Raw genomic sequence first — 18,269 nt, 5'->3', positions numbered from 1 at the left:
TCTGGGCAGCTGAATCTTATTTGAACTTGAGACGCATTCAGTGAATAATTTCAGACAAAAAAAAAGAAAAATGTTTAGGAAATATCTAATCAATCTGTTTCAATCTTTCCTAAATGTTTTGATCTTTTTTTATTTCAATATCACATTTTCATTTAGAAAATTGCCATTTTAAGGTTAATAAAGGGGTAAAAGCCCCTTGTCACACAGAATGTTGATTCAACCCCAAAAGTTTGGAGGGAGCTGGTTTTGCAAGGAGAAAAGCAATTATTTTACTACTCTACTCAATATCTTTTGGATGGGACAAGATGTCCTCAAATCTGAGTGAAGGCATAAAGATCAAAATGTAATCTGAGAATGTTACACAATAGAAAGGATTGACATGATATTTAATTCTTATAGCTATCTTATTTAGCTGCTAAGTTACAGTGATAGAAGCAAGTACTTCATATGACTCAATGGCTAAATCAAATAAAAAGCACTGGTGACAGTTGTGTCAAGCTTAGTATCCCTGTGAGCTTTCATATTATTCAGGATGATGTCAAATGCAGTGCAAACAGTATAAATGCTGAGCTTTGAGAAACATGTGAATAAATATGTGCCTACTATGCTTTATATATGAAATATTAATATATTTCAATGCTAATTCTTCCCTCGCTACATTGCTTTCTGGAAAAAAAACAGCCATGATGTTGGCTACAAAGAAGAGTTAATATTATTCGTTCAGACAATGGCTAAAAAGAATAGCTAGCCCCTTCTTTACTTAAAGTTCAATGAATTGTCCTATTTCACATTACACAGAGATAATTACATGTGCCAAACTCAATGGCACAACCTGCATTTCCCGTGCATCATTGCTTAATAGCACCATGCTAGTTGTGAATCAGATCCAAGCTCTGAATTCACTGGTGAGCTCAGAAGTAGACAAGAATTAGCGCTCAATAAAGCCCTTGTCCACTATGACCAGCAGTAATTGTGGACAAGCCATGGCCTGTGATAATGGTGTAGAAAACTGGTTTTCTGTCTAGCTTGGACAAGGATAGTTGTCACTTCTCTGAACAACCTTATTACTGGTGATAGAAAATTCCAAGTGACATGGGAACATAGGACTAAAAAGGACCTTCTTGGCCACTGAGTCCAGTCCCCTGCATTTTCAGGGAAATGTTTACTCAGGAAGTCTCCAGAAATTTAGCTCCTCTTTGATCAGGTTTTTGACAAACATGGAAGCAGCAATAAGCTAAGGCTAAATTGTTATGCTAGTTTTGTTGGCTCCTCCATACTGTGGCTCATGAGATGCAGCTCTCCCACCTATGGAACATGACAGGTGTGAATAGAAGAAGCAAGTGTCAACTAGCTCAGTATGTAGGCATTCATCAGCTCTTACACCACCTTCTGAAGAAAGACATATGCTGAGCTGTAGGCCTGATCCTCCTACCTGCATTTGAGATAGGTATGGTGAATGAGGCAAATGTAGAGGAGGACAAGAAACAACCCTGTTCCAGAACCTCTTCACCAGTTATACAGCAGTCCCTTGTGCAAGGAACATACTTATGGCAGAAACAGACATTGCTTTGTGCTATTATAACAATTTTTATGGAAGTACAATTGCCTAGCAAATAGATGTCCCTACCCCCTACCCCTTGTTGCTGCACTAATGCAGTGCAACAAACAGTACAAATATATAGCACTGTTTAATTGCAGCTGATATCTATTTGTTCTTTGGCAGAAAGGCACAAGAAGCCCAGAGCTGCGGTCTCCTGCCACCCTGGACAGTTACTCCCAGGGCACAAGGGGCCCAATCCTGTGCACCCCAGGTAGGATTGTGTCCCTCAAACACCCAAGGCACCTGCCTTGCTTTCCCTTCTTACAGAGATGCACCCCAGGGGGGTGTCTACATGCTAGGAAAGCCTACCTAGGTCCCAGCATGGAAGTATGGGACCTGAGGAATCCCAGATACCACATACCTCCATACCAGGACCTGCATGACTCGGGGCCTCCACTCTGGGGCCCATGCTGACCTGTGCCTCTGCCTGAAGCACAGGTCCCGACACAGGAAAGCATGGGTGCTAGGAAATCCCTAGTGCCCTGCACCTCCTTGCTAGGACTCAAACTAGCCCATGTTTCACATGGAGGCATGGATCAATGAAGGTCCCCACATGAAGCCATGGGCACCAAGGATGTCTCAGCTCCTATACCACCCCATGCTTCCACACTATGATCCGTATCCACCCATGCTTCCGTGTGAGGCAAAGGTCAATTTAGAACCCGACGTGGAACATGAAGTGATCCAGGGAATCCCTGGACAAGGCAGGGAGCCTGATGCAAAACAAGGAGCAATGTGTGTGTCACCCCATAAAGTGGATATCCCACCACAGCTGATCTGCTTTGGTTTGGTGACATCTGTTTCTATCCTCAGGGGACAGTTTGCACCCACTTGAAGGTCCCTTTACCAAAGCAGTGCAATAAGGCCACAATGTAACAGAGTCAAGCAGGTGACTGATACTAAGTCCAGCCATGACAGAGTGAGATGGGAAGATGTTTAATGTGTCAAAATAGTGCCTGGCTTTAGGGTCCTCCTTGATTCATATTTAGATACCTAGGTCATGCAGTAGTATCCAGCAATTATTGTTTCCCACTTTCACCTTGCCAAAATACTATGCTTATTTCTCTTCATAATAGATTTAGTGACAGTGATAGTGAGCTGCATGCTTCCTCTTACTGCTTTTAAAGGAAAAGGAAGGAGAACTGTAACCATATTGACATAAAACAAAACCCCCCTAAACAATATTCTGACATAGCATTGTTTGCTAAACCCTCAAGTGTCTTATAGCACTCCTGAAAGATGTCCAGACTCAGGCTTTGGCAGGCCTCAAGAGGGATAGAGTTCCAGAGCTGAGGAGTGACTGCTAAGAATGACCTCCTACATGTTTTCACAAAGCAGTCTCGACATATAGATGGTACTTAGCTTAGGTTGCTCTTGGCTGATCCTAAGGATTGTTATGGGGCATAAGAGAGAAGGCAGTCCTTTAAGCGAGGGACAAACATTCAAAAAGCTGGAGCCTGAATTGATTCAAGCTTTGTAAATTAGTCTAACCTGCCTAAGCTGAACCAGTTTGTAACAAGTCAAACATTCGCTGTGAACTGAGGCAATGCAGACACATCCCTGCAGTTGCTCAAGCCAGGTGCTGGGGGGTGCTAGAGCGCACCGTTGGCTGCAGAAAAGTGGTGCTGGGGGGGGTGGGCATAGCCAACCCAGGCTGAACTGGCCAGAGAGGGGTTTAATTCCCTTTTCCCTGTGCCACCGGCAGGGACCAGAGCCAGGTATGCTCATTGTTCCCCCCTTGCTGCTGCAGCACTGGACACCATGGCCCCTGAAGCAGAGTGGGGTGGGGAAGAGAGTTTCCCCTGCACCCCCACTGGCAGCCAGGTCTTCCTGATGTTCACTCTCTGCCTGGAATAGGCCCCTGGCTGTCCCCACTGGAGTCCGGAGGGAGGAGAAATGACCCCTCCCCCCCAGGGACCCTGTCTGGCCATGCCCCTACAGTGCTGCTGTGCTTCACAGTAACTCTGCCAGACCAACAGCATGGCCCCCCTGCTGGGAAGGGTCTTGCATTCTGGGAGGCCATGACAGGCTGCTCCCCATCACCTCACTCATTGCTCCAGCTGCTGGCCTTTCTGTGCTTGGGGCAAGCCCCCTGGCTTATTCAGGTGCTAACACTACAGCAAAGCTCAAAGGGAATAATGGTGGGGAGCAACTGCTGGCTGAGAGCCCAGGGGCTGCAAGTTAACCCCTCCAGGACATGCCTTAGCACAGAACCAGCAGCAGGGGCTGGGCCCTGTCCCCACCCAGCAGCTGAAGCGGTGAGCAGTCAGTGAGGTGATAGGCAGCAGCCCATCATGGCTTCCCAGAGTCCCTTTCTGGAGGCGGGGGGGGAGGGCTGCACTGTGGGGCTAGTAGAGCTACTGTGAAGCACAGAGGCACTGCAGGGGCATGGCCAGGCAGGGCCCCTGGGGAGTGGGGGGCAGGGACGGGGGTTATTCCTCCTCCCTGTGGCCTCCAGCAAGGGGATAGCCAGTGGCCTAATATGGGCAGGGAGCGAGTGCTGCAGTGACAGCTGGCAGACCCAGTTGGGGTACAGGGGAAACTAACTCTCCTCCCTGCCCCCTCTGCCTCAGGGGCCTCTGCAGAAGGAGGAGGAAGCAACTGGCAGACCTTGCTCAGGTCTCTGCCGGTGGCACAGGGAGGGGGGAATTAAACCCCTCTCTGGCCAAACCCCAGCCTCTGCTCAAGCTATGGAGCAGAGGGGAGGAGTCAGCCTAGCAGGGCTGGAGCAGAGAGCCCCTCCCAGACCAGAGAGCTGGAATGCTGGGAGTCTTTTATCTTAAACCAGCAAGGGGTCTAGGACAGACACTACATAAACTGGTTTGAGCCAAATCAGTTAAGTCTGATACTACATTCAACCAGGTGTATCTCAAACCAGTTTCAGCCATTTTGAAACTGGTTTATGTGCACTGACCATCTGTTCTGTTACAGGTTTAAACCAGTTTCTGATCACTTAAACCAGTTTATGTGTAATGTCTGTCCCTATCTTCAAGATACAAACCATTTAGCTAACCACTAGGGCTATGTGAAGCTTAAGTCACTGATTCGATTCAAAAGAGATTTGGCCCAATTCGGCAGCCGAATCTTTGAATCTGAATTGAATCAGGAGACCCTTTAATCTCTCTGAATTGAATTGGAAGCCTCCAAATCGATTTGGAAAAATTCAGAGAGATTTGATGATTCAGCCATAGACATAGCTTTATATGTTTTTTTCTACCTACCTCAAGGTACTAGGCACGGCTTGTGAATGCTGAGATGGTTAGGTGGATGGAGCATCCCACAGGAGTGTGGGGCGTCCCCCACATGCTCAATGGTGGACCTGGAAGTGGGCCAGAAGTACTTCCAGTCCACTTCCAGGTCCACTGTGGAGTGTGCAGGGGACCCCCTTACCCCCCATTTCAGTGACTGGTGCCTCCAGGGTCTGGGAGGGCACCCGGCGTCCCCCCACAGCCGATCACTGAGCCAGTGGAGCGCTCCATCTGCCCCACCATCTCAGTGTTCAAAAGCCACACCTGGTACCTCGAGGTATGTAGAAAAAATGTATAAAGCTGTTTCTATGGCCAAATTGCTGATTCTCCAAATCAGAATCGAATCTTCAGATTCGGCCAAATCAAATTGGGACAGTGTTTCGAATCAGTTAATTGAATCCCTGTCCCCCGAATCAGGCTGAATCCAAATCTAAATTGAATACTGCCCACTTCACACACCTGTACTAACCACTTGTAGGTCAAGAGATTTCTTTACTGTAGTGCCTGCCATCATGAACAGTAATCTCTACCTCAACTCTCCATCTATTTTCAAATCTCACCTAAAGCATATCTTTTTCTCTCTTGCCTACACTTCTTAACTTATCTTTTCCTCTGCAATTATCTATTATTTTACTGTGTTAACTCAATAGAAAATTTCAGGTTATACAAAGGTAGGCAGGTTGTGGTATAACAGTTTTGAAATCTGGCTTGATTTTTCTCACTGTCACCATTTTTGATACTATAGTTACTGTGTTCATTACATCAAAATTTCTCCTGATTTAATTCAATGTAGATGAAATGAGATTGAGGCACAATGTCTAAGACTTGTCAACAGTCCTAGATAGCACATAATGGGGCAAAAGTAAGGTCTGTTATTAAAGTGTTTTTAATGTATGCTAAAGGGTGGCCTCCAGGGTCAGAGAAATGCCACAATTGCATCTGATCCCCCATGTTTTAGTTACGATAGAGGACAATATAAAGGTAAAATCTACTAATGTAAAACAAAACTGGCAGGTAAATTAGATTTTTACCCTGATCTGGCCATGCACCAGCCTGATCCTACACACCAAGATCCTGCCCCACACCAGTGTAGTATAATGGTCAGAGTCACATTATCTGGCCCTACACACCACAGTGCACTCCACCAGTCCAGAAATTTGACAGCAGAGAATCAGAAATTAGTGCTACTACTGCTTTCCCTCTGCCAAATGTATGGACCCTTGGAAAGCCCTGTGGGCTGGATGATATGCCTAGGGGTGGAGCAACCCTGCCTTAGCTGAACAGGTTGAAAGACTGATCCAAAAATGGAAATCAAAATGAGTCTTTTTTTTTCAATTTCCTCCACTGAGCTCTGGATCCAGCTTTTATTGTATTATTTCAAAGCATGCTGAAGTATACTTTGTTTTGTGTAGTCCTGTAAACTATATCATTTATTCCCAGTTGCACTTTTCAAAAGATAATTTTCATTTTCCTAGAGACCTTTACCACAGACAGCAAGTAATATGAGAACATTGTGGGCAGCTGGCTTGACTTTTCTTAGAAACCCAAGAGCGGCCATGCATAACCTTTCTTGTATAGAAAAGAATAATAATTCAAATTGATTTGCAAGTGAGTACAATCTAAAGCTGTTTGAAGAGACATGAACTAAATAGGTGTTTCAAACTCTAGAGAGGACAGAAAAATAATAAGAACAGAGACTAGAATTGGGAATAGGAAACTGCAAAGTGAAATTCAAATGAGAAAATGAAAGTGAATAGAACTGAGGTCAAATTTTACACTGACACTTTATGTAGCTCTCTTGTTCTTGATTCTGCTCTCATGTTGGTTTTAAACTAACCTGATAACATCATCTCTTTCAGTGAAGTTACCCCTGATTTTTCCTAGTGTTACTGAGAGGAGATTCAGATCACGAGACAGCTGTAGGATATATGTTATGCAAGTGAGCAATAAAGGGAAAACAAGTCAAAAGCACATGCTCAGCATGAAGAAGTTAGATGATTGATTTTTTTCCCCTTCAGGACCCCTCTTTTTCAGTGCATAGGATAGACCTACACAGTGGTAAAATTAATATTGTAGAGGCAGCTTTAAATCTGGCATTTCCTAACTCTGAGTGCTTGATTTTGCAGATTATAATAACATCTTTAATATAGTTTGGGGGGAAGAGTATGCATAATATTTATATAGAGTAGTTAAACCATCATATATGAAACTTAATTATGATATAACTCCCAAATTGCTGTATGTGAACACGATAAACACTGAGGCACAAGAGAAATAAGAACCAAGGATGTGGAATTGGGTGAAGGGTATTAACTTGCTATCAAGAAACAATTGAGGAAAGTTTCTTTAGTTAGGAAAGCAACAAACCCCAGTTTCTCGATATATTTGAAACCTAAACTAGATGCAGTTTCTGAATGAATTATGTGTTGCACTTAGACTATACTAAATCTGTGGAATTTTTAGAATTAGAACTGCTGAGAGAAGTCACATGTTAATGGTTAATACCATGTTAATTCTTGCCTGGAATGCTCTGCTTGCCACTAAAAGGCTGGTGAGAAGGAACATGGCTAGGAGCCAGGACACTTGGGCTCTTTCCTTGCTCTGGATTGGAGGCTGAGCTAGGAGTGGTGCATCCTAGGATGCTGGAGGACTGCAAATTGCTCATTTTAACTCTGTGAAACAGAGTGAAGATATCCTAACACAAGCTAGGTTGCATGGCCCAGAATTAACCCTCACCTGAAGTAGTGTAACCTTGAAATGCTCAGAGGGCACTTAACATGAGTTGCCAGCTTTAACATGCAGACACTTGTGTTTTAAGTGCCCTCAGTATGGTCTAAATGTAATGTGTAACTTCATTTTGTGGGAGGCAATTTTGCATTTCTAAGAAGATAAACTAGATAACCTAATGATGTATATGTCTCATATAGGTCTGACTATAATTTCAATGTATGGCCTTATAGTGAGGACAACAACATATTAGTAACAGAATAATACCTAAGTTTTCACTCATTTGAATATTCTCACACACTGATATATTTAGAATGCAAAACAGCCTCACACAGGCTGACTGTCACACATGTAGGATGGCTGCTAGGTACAAGTGACAGCAATAAATACACATTTAAATATAGCTTTTAAAGCCTCAAAGCCAGTGCAGCCTAGTAGTCCAAGGAAATTACTAGGAGCCAGAAGTGTCCTGCAGCCTGATTTAGTTGTGATCTTGTCCAAGTTGCTTGTTTCTGTGGGATTAAAAAACAACTAGTGTTCACTTAAAACAATTGTAAAATACTGTATCTGGGTTATGATGGTAGACAGAATATACTGAATAGACAGAAAACACATATCTGCATTTATATCTAGTGCACTTTATGCAAATACAACAATATCTGCATGAAATTGATTTATTTAACAAAATGGGGCAATTAGGAATAAGACGCATGGTATTTACAAGTATGAAAATCTTGCACAAACAAAGTATTTAGACAGTCCATAGTTTCATAGTTGGTAGGGTTGGAAGGTACCTGAGCAGATCATCAAGTCTGACCCTGTGCCACGGGCAGGAAAGAAAGCTGGGGTCAAATGACCACGTCTACATGATTATCTAGCCTCCTTTTGGAGACCCCAGGGTAGGAGTGAGCACCACTTCCCTTGAAAGTTGGTTCCAGATCCTAGCCACCCTGACTGCGAAGTAATGCCTCCTGATATGTAGTCTGAATCTACTCTCAGTGGTGCATGTTCATCCTGGAATCAATAATGACTCCAAGATCCTTGTCTGCCTCTGTGCTGACAAGAAGGGAGTTCCCCAGCCTGTAGGTATGATGCTGGTTCTTCCTCCCCAGTAAGTTGTCACTTGCACTTGTCAGTATTGAAACCCATTGTGGAAAAGACTTACTCACTGAAGCTGGGAGGCAGCAGGATGCCGCACTGAGAGACGAGTGCAGGAAAAATGAAACCACAGTGGGTGGAGCCAATTAGCCTGCCGGATGCCCGGGGCCAACATAAAAGGCTTGGTGGAAGAGCAGCAGGGGGTACCAGAAGCAAAATCTCCAACCGGTCTGGAGGGACAGGAGCGAGCCCACAGACCCAGAAAGGGGACCTGGTGGGCATATGTGGCAGGGCACTGTTTGTGCCTGCCACTTTAAGGGCCTGGAGCTAATAGCTGCCAGGTGCCTGATGAGGGCAGCCATTTTGAATCTGGGGCTGCCCATATAAACAGGGCAGCTCTGCTGCTGGAGGCCAGGCAACAACATTGCCTGGCCAGAGGGCTGCTGGTATCATCTGGAGATAAGGGAGGAGCTGTAGGGCATGGTCAGGAGGCTCCTGGTCCTGGGCATGACCTAAAACTGCACCCTGCCAGGAGTGGGTGGCCTGGTGGGGCTCCCAGTGGTGTGGGAGCTCCCAGGAAATGACAGGCCAGTTACCACCCCAGTGAAAGGTGGGTCAGGGAACCTTAACCCCCTAGCCCCCACAACTGGGTGCATTACCCCTTTGTAGGATCTGGAGGGTGGATCTCCTGAAAGAGAAAAGACCATATGCTCACGCCTGTCTGGACTTCCCCTGACTGGTCCATGCTGGGGCCAGGATTGGAAGGGTCAAAGGGCCAGGGGCCCACCATGAGGAATGCTCAAGAGCTGCGTACCTGGGGTTCCGACTGGCCTGGAGGTGGGCCAGGGCTAGTGAGCCAAAGGTCCCAGGGGGACCACACCTGAAGGGGAAGCGGGCGGTAAGGACTCTGTCCACAAAAGGGATGACGTGATGGGGAATGATATGGTGTCAAGGACATATGATGTCTAAACAGGAAAAAGGGGGCTGCAGAGGATGCTCGGGGAAGGAACACCACCGATTGACTGCGGCCATCAGACCCTATGAACTCAAGCACTGAAGACCATCCAGTACATCACCCTCGACGACATGAGTGGTAACATAGTAGTTGACAGTAGGCGGGGTGTAGGGGAGGCGGGGCCCCACATAAAAGGGAACAGAGGAAGTGATGAAGGGAAGACTTCAGGGGGGCAGGACTAAACAACGTCCTCCCAATTCAAATCAATTAATCATCCAAGACATGGCAGGAAAGGCCCCTGCGGAACCACCCCAAAGTTGCTTGGTGACTAGAATGTCCGTCCGGAGAAGCCACAAGAAGGTTCGAGAGGCATCCCTACCCGTGACGTACCAGGGAGACACACAGGAGGTTACACCCATCCTGTTCTCATCTGCCCACCCCTGTAACCTGTCCAGATCTAATTGCAGCCTGTCCCTCTCCTCTAGCGTGCCCACTTCTTCCTACATCTTAGTGTCATCCGTGAATTTGAACAAGGTGCTTTTCACCCCCTCGTCCAAGTCACTGATGAAGATGTTGAACAGTGCGGGCCCACGACCAAGCCCTGGGGAACCTCACTGCCCACATCCCTCCACGTCAAAAATCACCCATCCACCACCACTCTCTGGGTATGGCCCTCCAGCCAATATGTGACCCATCTGACTGTCTAGGCATCGACACCACAGTCGCCTAATTTTTTAATGAGAATGGGGTGAGAGACAGTGTTGAAGCCTTCCTAAAGTCCAGAAAGACTATGTCCACCGCGACACCTACATCCAAGGATTTTGTGACCTAGTCGTAGAAGGCCACCAGGTTGGTCTGACAGGACCTGCCTTTAATGAACCCAAGTTGGTTGCCCCTAAGCATAATCTTCGCTGCTGGTCCCTCACAGATGTGCTCCTGGATAATTTTCTCAAAGAGCTTCCCCAGGACCAAGGTAAGACCTGTAGTTTCCTGAGTCTTTCTTCCTACCTTTTTTGAAAATGGGGACCACATTGGCCCTTTTCCAGTCCTCTGACACCTTGCCAGAGCACCATGAGTGTTCATAAAGCTGCTCCAGGGGTCCCACAATGACCTCTGCTAATTCCCTCAGCACTCCAGGGTGGAGATCATCAGGACCTGCTGATCTGAATATGTCTGGTCCCACCAGAAGTTCTCTTACTAGGTCCTCACTGACCCTGGGCCTGGATGCACCTCCCCTGGGCCCGTTGGGGATCCCGGTAGGGGGGAATGACCCAGTCCCTGCTCAGAAAAAAGGAGGCAAAGAAATTGTTAGAGGTTAGCTTTGCCATCAGGTGCACTCACCAGATTTCCTAGCGTGTCCTGCAGATGCCCCACATTACCCGGTACCTTCTTTTTACCCACTATGTATTTTTAAAAGTTTGGTGCAAAAATAAGTGTACTGTAGTTAAAATACTGAGCCCAAGTGGACACTCAGACTGGTGTAACTAATCTGTAAACTAGATGTAGAACCAGGCCCACTGATTCTGTGACACCACTACACTCAGTGGATTCAGGCTGGTGTAAAGCTAAGTCTAATGAATCAGTCATACTGTTTCTTGTACACATGCAGGGTAACAGGAAACCAAAGTCTCTTGTTATTAGACAGGGAAAAGCACAGCCAGATAGCCAGGCTGTGGACCAGGAGCGGGCAATTATTTTGGCTGGAGGGCTGCTTCACAAGTTTTGATGAGCTGTCAAGGGCAGCAAGGGTAGCTCTGCCCCTTTACAGGTGCCCCACCCCCTGGTCACCATCTTGGTACTGGAAGTCCTGTCCCCTAACCCCTGACCTTTGTCAGGAGCTGTGTACCCACCAGAGGGAACCACAAAGCCCCTGGACACAGGTCCTGCCACATGCAGTAGTAGCTTAATGATTACAATGAAACCAGTTTCATGAATGAAATTTGAAGTATCTCCATTGAAGTAATCCTGCTGTTTTTGTAACTGAACTTCCATTTATGTGGCTAATCAGTGATAGGGTTGATCAGGTATAACTGAGGCCAGAATCTTGTCTGCAGAACTTTGATTGGTGATGATGTGGGAGAACAAAAACTCTCAGGATGAATTTTTAGAGCAAGGAATTACAGCAAAAATAATTGTATTTGTTAACTGTACATAATTGCTCTGGAAATCATTGAAACACAAGGAATATGGAAACCTGCAGCAGTATGTTTACATCAGTTATCAGAACTCTAGAAAACCAGAAGCTAAGACTGTGCCCAAAATACTTAATTGGTTCAGAATGCAATTTGTACCCTTTGTTAACAGTGTTTGCTAGAGGGAATATTTGACATAATTTCTGTGCTTTCCAGGCTGACTTTCAGTTCATCTACAAAGCAAGTTGGATCCTAGAAATATGCGTTGTCTACCTATATGATACTGAGGTAGTTGAAAGAGCCTGAAAGATAGACCTAGAAATTCCCTTGGTTGAATAGTGAAAATATGTTACCATGATGTTGTTGGTGAAGGCCTCACTACTGTGGAACTCAATTCCCAGCTGCTGCTTTCATCAGAATCTGAATCTGGTGAGCTTTATGTCACATTCCAATGCCCATCTCCCTGCTGTAGATGGGAGGATAAATAGCTTGGGAGAGTTCTGTGGGGGATGTTTGTGATTCTAGATTATTTTTCTTTTTGAAATGTGGCCCTCTATTTTTAGGTTAGTATCATTTATAGATAAGACCTTAAGACTTTTTCCCACCTTCATTTTGTCATACTCATGCTAGAAACTCATGATCAGCACATGAATGGTCTATATACAGAAAGCTATAACCAGAATATTTTCATACATTGTATTCTATTATGCCAACACACTGTGTGCCTCTCATAGCTACAGTTCCAGTTCTTGACCACCTTTACAGTCAGAAAGTCTTCCTAATCTCCAACCTAAATTTTCTCTGTTGCAGCTTGAGATAATTCCCCCAAGTCCTGTCCCCTATGGTCACAAAGAAAAGCCCATCTCCATCCTCTCTGTAATTGCCCTTTACAAATCTGAAGACAGTTATCAAATTCCCCCCTCAGTCTTTCCTTCTACAAACTAAATAACCCTAATTTCAGCTTTTTCTCATAAATCTTGAGTTTCAAGCCCCTAATCATTTTTGTTGCTCTGTGCTGAACTCTTTCTAAGCTGTCCATATCTTTTTTGAAGTATGGGACCCAAAACTTGACAGTATTCCAGGTGAGGCCTCACTAGAGCTAGAACAAAAGAATCTCTTCCCTTGATTTTCAAGTGACACTCCAATTGATACAACCCAATAAGCTATTGGCTTTTTTTGGCAATGAGAGCACACTATTGGCTTATATTCATCTAATGGTCCTTCTCCAACATACTGCAGCCTACCCAGTCCTTCCCACTCTATATTTGTGTATTATTATTCTGTCCCTAGTGCTGGACTTTGCAGTTGTCCTTGTTAGATCTCATCTGACTGATTGTTGATCATTTTTTCCAGCCTACCCAGGTTATTCTGGATCCTAGCCCTGTCCTCCAGAGTATCTGCAAGTCCACCCAACTTGGTGTCATCCGCAAATTTTCTAATTGTGCACTTGATTCCATCTACCAAATCATTAATGAAGCTATTAGACAATATTGGACTGAGGGCAAAACTCTGGAGAACCCTAATTGAAACCTCTCCCCAACTAGACATTAAGCCATTGATGTACATTGATGACTCATTGGGTACAATGATCCAAGCAGTTATGTATGTCTTCCAGTACTTTCATATTCTCTATTTCCTTAGCTTGTTAATGAGAATGTTGTGCGAGACGGTGTCAAAAGCCTTTCTAAAGCCAAAGTATATCACATCCCCTGCTCTCTCCCCTATCCACAGAGCCTGTCACCTTATCATAGAATCAACTCAGGTTGATCAAGCATGACTTGCACTTGGCAAATCTTTGCTGCCTGTTCCTGATCACGTTGTTCTCCTCTAGGTGCTTTACAAAAGATTCCTTAAGGGACTACTCCCTGACCTTTCCAGGTAGTGAGGCCAAGCTGACTAGTCTGTAAATTCCCAGATCCTCCATTTTTCTTTCTTTAAAGATTGGCACTAAATTTGCTTTTTTCCAGTCCTCCAGGGCCTCACTTGATCTCCACAAGTTTTCAAAGTGGCTCTCAAATTACATGTCTCCCTGCCTGCCCCCTGAATTTGTTAAAGTCTGCTTTTCTGAAGTCCAGTGCCCTTATTCTGGTGCTTTCTTTCCTCCCCCACCCCCCTTATCATCTTGGGGTATGTATAGATGAAACAAAATTTCCCATTTATGTCAACACAACTGCATTTGTGTTTGCATGACCCGGGATCTCCCGCCACTTTAAAGTCCATTTAGTGCCTTAAACTAACACTACTCAGAGATGTTTTAATTTCCATAGCTTTCCAGTTACGCCGCTCCAACTGTGGATTTTGTTCGTGCAAGCAGCCAGAGACTCCAGAGACTTCTAGTTAATCCCCTTCACCATGACAAGACACCCAGAATATGCAGTGTCCCGGATGCTATTTAGGTAATATGTCCCACCGACCTTGTTGGGGGGGGGGGGAGGCAGGCAAAAGTCTGGTTTTCCTACTGTGCTCCAAACCCCTCTCCTCTTCCTCTTCTTCTTCTTTCCCCTCTCCTTGCAGAAAAATTCACAGGCAGAACTCACTGGGGATGGCAACCCGCCCACAGTGCAGTGATGAGGAGCAGAGGAGTGCACTGAAACTATTCTCCCCCCTTTTTTTTTTTTACATTTGTATATATGTTTTATATTGTTAAGTTAAGCTTTTGAGCTGCAGCATTTTCAGTAAAGTTTTAATTTTGCTTTATTTAAGTGTCATGTTTTCTTTGGCGTGGTTGGGTTGGTTTTCGGAGACCATGCCCACCTCAGAGTGGTGGGGATGCTGTGCTTGAGATGTGGGAGAGGTTTATGGAGTCATGGAATTACTGGAAAGAGTTGCAGGGTGGACTATTATCAGAGGGAGGGAGGTGGAATGGTTGATGAGTGCTGTCTAGAGTGCGGTGTAGCCAGCATGGCTTTTAAAAAAAAAAAGACTATTCAACCCCACCCACCCCCAGTGGCAAGCAGGCAATCTGCAAAACTTCTCCTTGCATGGACCTCCCAGAGCCTTTAGCCTTTAGCAAGTCTTTAAAGACTTTAGTAAGTCTGCATTATAATGTATTTCATATGCATGGTCACCCAGGGGGTTGGGGGGTTGGGGTTAATGCCTGCTGTTGCAGCTCCAAAACAGCTTCATTTTTCTCTGCAGGCTGTACTGTTATGGGAGGTGCAATGCAAAAAAAAAAAAAAAAAAAAATTTCAATGCTTTCTTTGCAATGCAGTGTTTTCTTTACAAAATCCTGCATGCTGCACCTTCTGGAGCTGGATTTGAAGACCGTGTGTGTCCTCCACCCCCAGTCTCCTGTAACCTGCTTGCCCCCTGCAGAGAGCTCATCAGATTTTGTTCAGGATTGCTTTGTCAGACCTTGCTACGTCTCTCCTGTCAGCCTTCTCAAAGGACAAGGAGAAGGATGGAAATGAGGAGCAGCACTCCCAAGAGAGCCCAGGGTAATCTCTTCAGCTACCTCTAGGCCTCTCCAGACTGAAGTGTATTCAAAAGAAAGCATCATTGTGGGAGAACTTCTTTTCATCCAAATTCAAGAAATTTGTAATACCTCCTTCTCCTACACTAGGTATTGGCATGTCCTCATCAGAAGTCCTCACAAATGGGTCTCAGCTAAGCAGGGAGCTGCTACTTAGCTAAGGGCATGGTTTCAAAAAGCACTCGGCTCCTTATAGAGAGGCCAGAAGTGTTATGCAGCAGATGGCTACCCCCAGACATATTACTGAGGTGCCTGGAGGGGAGGCTAACCAATCTGAAATACAGGCTCTGACCAACTTGGTGTCCAGCCTGCGAAGCTACTGCACTCACTCCTGCCCCTGGCCAGCTGCAAACTGCTCCCCTGCTCCCAGGTCCATGCCCTGAAATCAAGCAGGACCAAGTACAAACCAGAATTTTTATTTTATTTTATTCCTTATCTTTATTCATTTCACAGTAAATTGAATTGCAATCAATTCAATTGAGAAATCACAATAAATCTAAAATAGTATAGACTTTTTTTTATTCAACAATGTCGCTGGTAGTCAACTGGTAAATACATTTTTTACAGTACGGCCATTGTCAGCAAATGCAATACAATAGGATAAAACACCAATTCACAATATGCTCCCATGGTCCCTTGAGTAATCCCTTGATATTATATGGATGGATGGAGGGCTGGATGGTGGGAGGGCCAGAGGGAGGGATTCAAGCAGGCAGCCAGCATGGTTACTTGCCTTTCCCCATTACTGGCCCTTCCTGGTTACTGATGATTGAAAATTTGGAGCGAGTGGTTACATGACTTCCTTCAATATTGAAAACCTTCTGAACTTCATCACATTCCATTTCAGAACCACACACAAGCAGCATTTTCTTGCAAGAAAGAAAGCAAACCCACCCACAAAGCTTAGTTGGGGAGGGAGGAAGGGGTCTCCTCAGGTGGGGACCCCCAGGCATGGTTGGGGTCAAGGTTCCCTCCAAGATGAACACGTGTGTGGCTGCACACTATTGAAAATCCTGCCATGCACTAACTTACTAGTGCTGTACACCTGCCCGGAGAGGAGCTGGGCAGTGGCTGCACAGAGAAGAGCTGGGTGTGAAGCACAGCAGAGGCAGCAGGGTCAGCGCAGGATACTTACCAGAGGTAAGCTCAGGCAGCGGCTGCTCCCTGAAACAAGGCAGGGGCAGTGGCAGGGATGGGGGCTGGGGCTAGGGCAGAGTGCCTCCTCACCATGTGCCTCCTCGCTCCCCAAGGTGAGTTGGGGACAGAGGCTGAGGCTCAGGGCTAGTGCCGGGGAACTGCTCCACTCCCCAGCCCTGATGCCATGTGCTTCCTCGCTCCTCAAGGCAATGTGAAGCAAAGCTGGGGCAGGGGCTGGGGGCTGGCTCCAGGGAACTCCTCTGCCAGCTCCATGGAATTGCTTCACTGGCTCCAAGGAACTGCTCCACTCCCCAGCCCTGATGCCATGTTCCTCATTGCTCCCCAAGGTGAGGCAGGGGCTGGGGCTGGGGCTGGGGGCTGATGTGGGCTGCAGCTGCAGCCTGCAGCAGTGGCAGCTGCCCTGCCAAGAAGCTGTTCACACTGGCTGGGGCTGGGGCCCTCCCACTGGTAAGTGTGGCAGTGTATCACACTAGCCCAGGGGGAATGGGCTGGGCTTGGCCCCATGTGTAGCGTAGCAGCCCTTTTGGCCCTGTTCCACATGTTGCCCGGGTCCCCTGAGGTCCATGACCCAGGCAAGGCTCCTCTCCATCCATCCCAGTCCCCTGGGGTCCCTGACCCCAGACAAGGCTAATCACCCTCAACTACAGTCCCAGGGTCCCTGACTCATATAGGGCTCTATGCAGGGTGCCCCTCAGGCACCTGTGGTTTCCGAAGCAGTGTGCACTGAAAGGGGGAGGCAGGACCAAAGTGGCATACTCACATACCAAAGTGCCATGCTCACAGACTGAAGCGGCACACTCATGGACCACTACACCTTAGAGGGAACATTGGTTGTGGGCCCCTCAGGTACAGATGAATGGCCTGACTCAGCTGGCTGGCTGAGTCAGGCCATGCTATTCTCTGTACCATTGTAACTTTGTAATCTTTTCTTGGCACATAGTTTACATGGGTTGGGGAGAGGGAGGGAGGGAGGCATGGGCAGGGGAGAGAAATAATCCATTAATTTTCTACCCCCTCTTAATTCTTTGGGCCCCCACGCCACCTATACTGTATGTCCTCTCCCCCATCCCACCCATGTACCTTCTTGTCCTCCCGCCCCACCCCTCCCATGTACCCTCCTCAGGTGGGGGGGACTTTCTACTAGTATTTATTCATTTAAAATCTTCATTCCTTCTGCAAGTCAAAGAAGAAACTCAAGGAGACAGAAACCTCAAGGAGACAGAGTGGTGGGTAGGTGTCAGAAGACATGGAACCCAGTTCAAATTTTTTGGCACATGGCCAGTATTCATGTGGAGGGCAAGAAGACCATATAAAGTGGGCCTGCAGAACTTGTGCAAATTGAGCTGATGCTCAGGCCAAAGCCAGTGAAGAAGCCTCAGCTTCTGCCACTGCAGTGGTCAAAGCTAATCAGGAGGAGGGCAAGAGGTTTAAGGCAGAGGGTAAGCAAAGCAACCAAGCTAAAGGCCTCTGCAACTCAGAGGAGAAACTCAAGCTTCAGCTTCTGCCACTGCAGAGCTTGGCTTGCTTTGTGGCCAGCAAAGATTCCAAAGTTGCAAGGGTGCAAGGAAAGGTATAAGGCAGACAGCAAGTGGGGCAAAGAGCCTACTACCTGGACCATGGAGGTCTTGGCCAGCAACCAAGAAGAAGGCCTCCACAATTCAGAGGAGAAACTTGAGCTTTCTTAGTGGAAGGCACCACCTGCAACCTGACCCCTCTACAGCAATGAATGAAATGTGGTTGCACAACTTTTCCAGCTTGTACTGATGCAGGACATGGCCAGTAACCAGGTGGAGGAGGATGAGAAGACTATATTAAAGGCAGGGAGGGTTTTCCCCAGCAAGAAGCTTTCCCCCAGTCAAAAGACATTCACCCCAGTCCG

The 18,269-nt window shown here is 46.4% G+C and overlaps 1 long non-coding RNA gene across 1 annotated transcript; it reads left to right on the top strand.

The window, feature by feature from the left end:
- The first annotated feature begins 11,875 nt into the window (after window positions 1-11,875).
- Window positions 11,876-14,420, top strand: LOC132248370 (uncharacterized). The gene is made up of 3 exons (XR_009459549.1): window positions 11,876-12,189; window positions 14,028-14,156; window positions 14,275-14,420. It is a non-coding gene; the product is annotated as an uncharacterized LOC132248370 (long non-coding RNA).
- The last annotated feature ends 3,849 nt before the right edge of the window (window positions 14,421-18,269 follow it).

Source organism: Alligator mississippiensis, chromosome 2 (assembly GCF_030867095.1).
Source record: "Alligator mississippiensis isolate rAllMis1 chromosome 2, rAllMis1, whole genome shotgun sequence".
Lineage (NCBI taxonomy): Eukaryota > Metazoa > Chordata > Crocodylia > Alligatoridae > Alligator > Alligator mississippiensis.
This window is presented reverse-complemented; position numbering and strand designations above follow the sequence as displayed.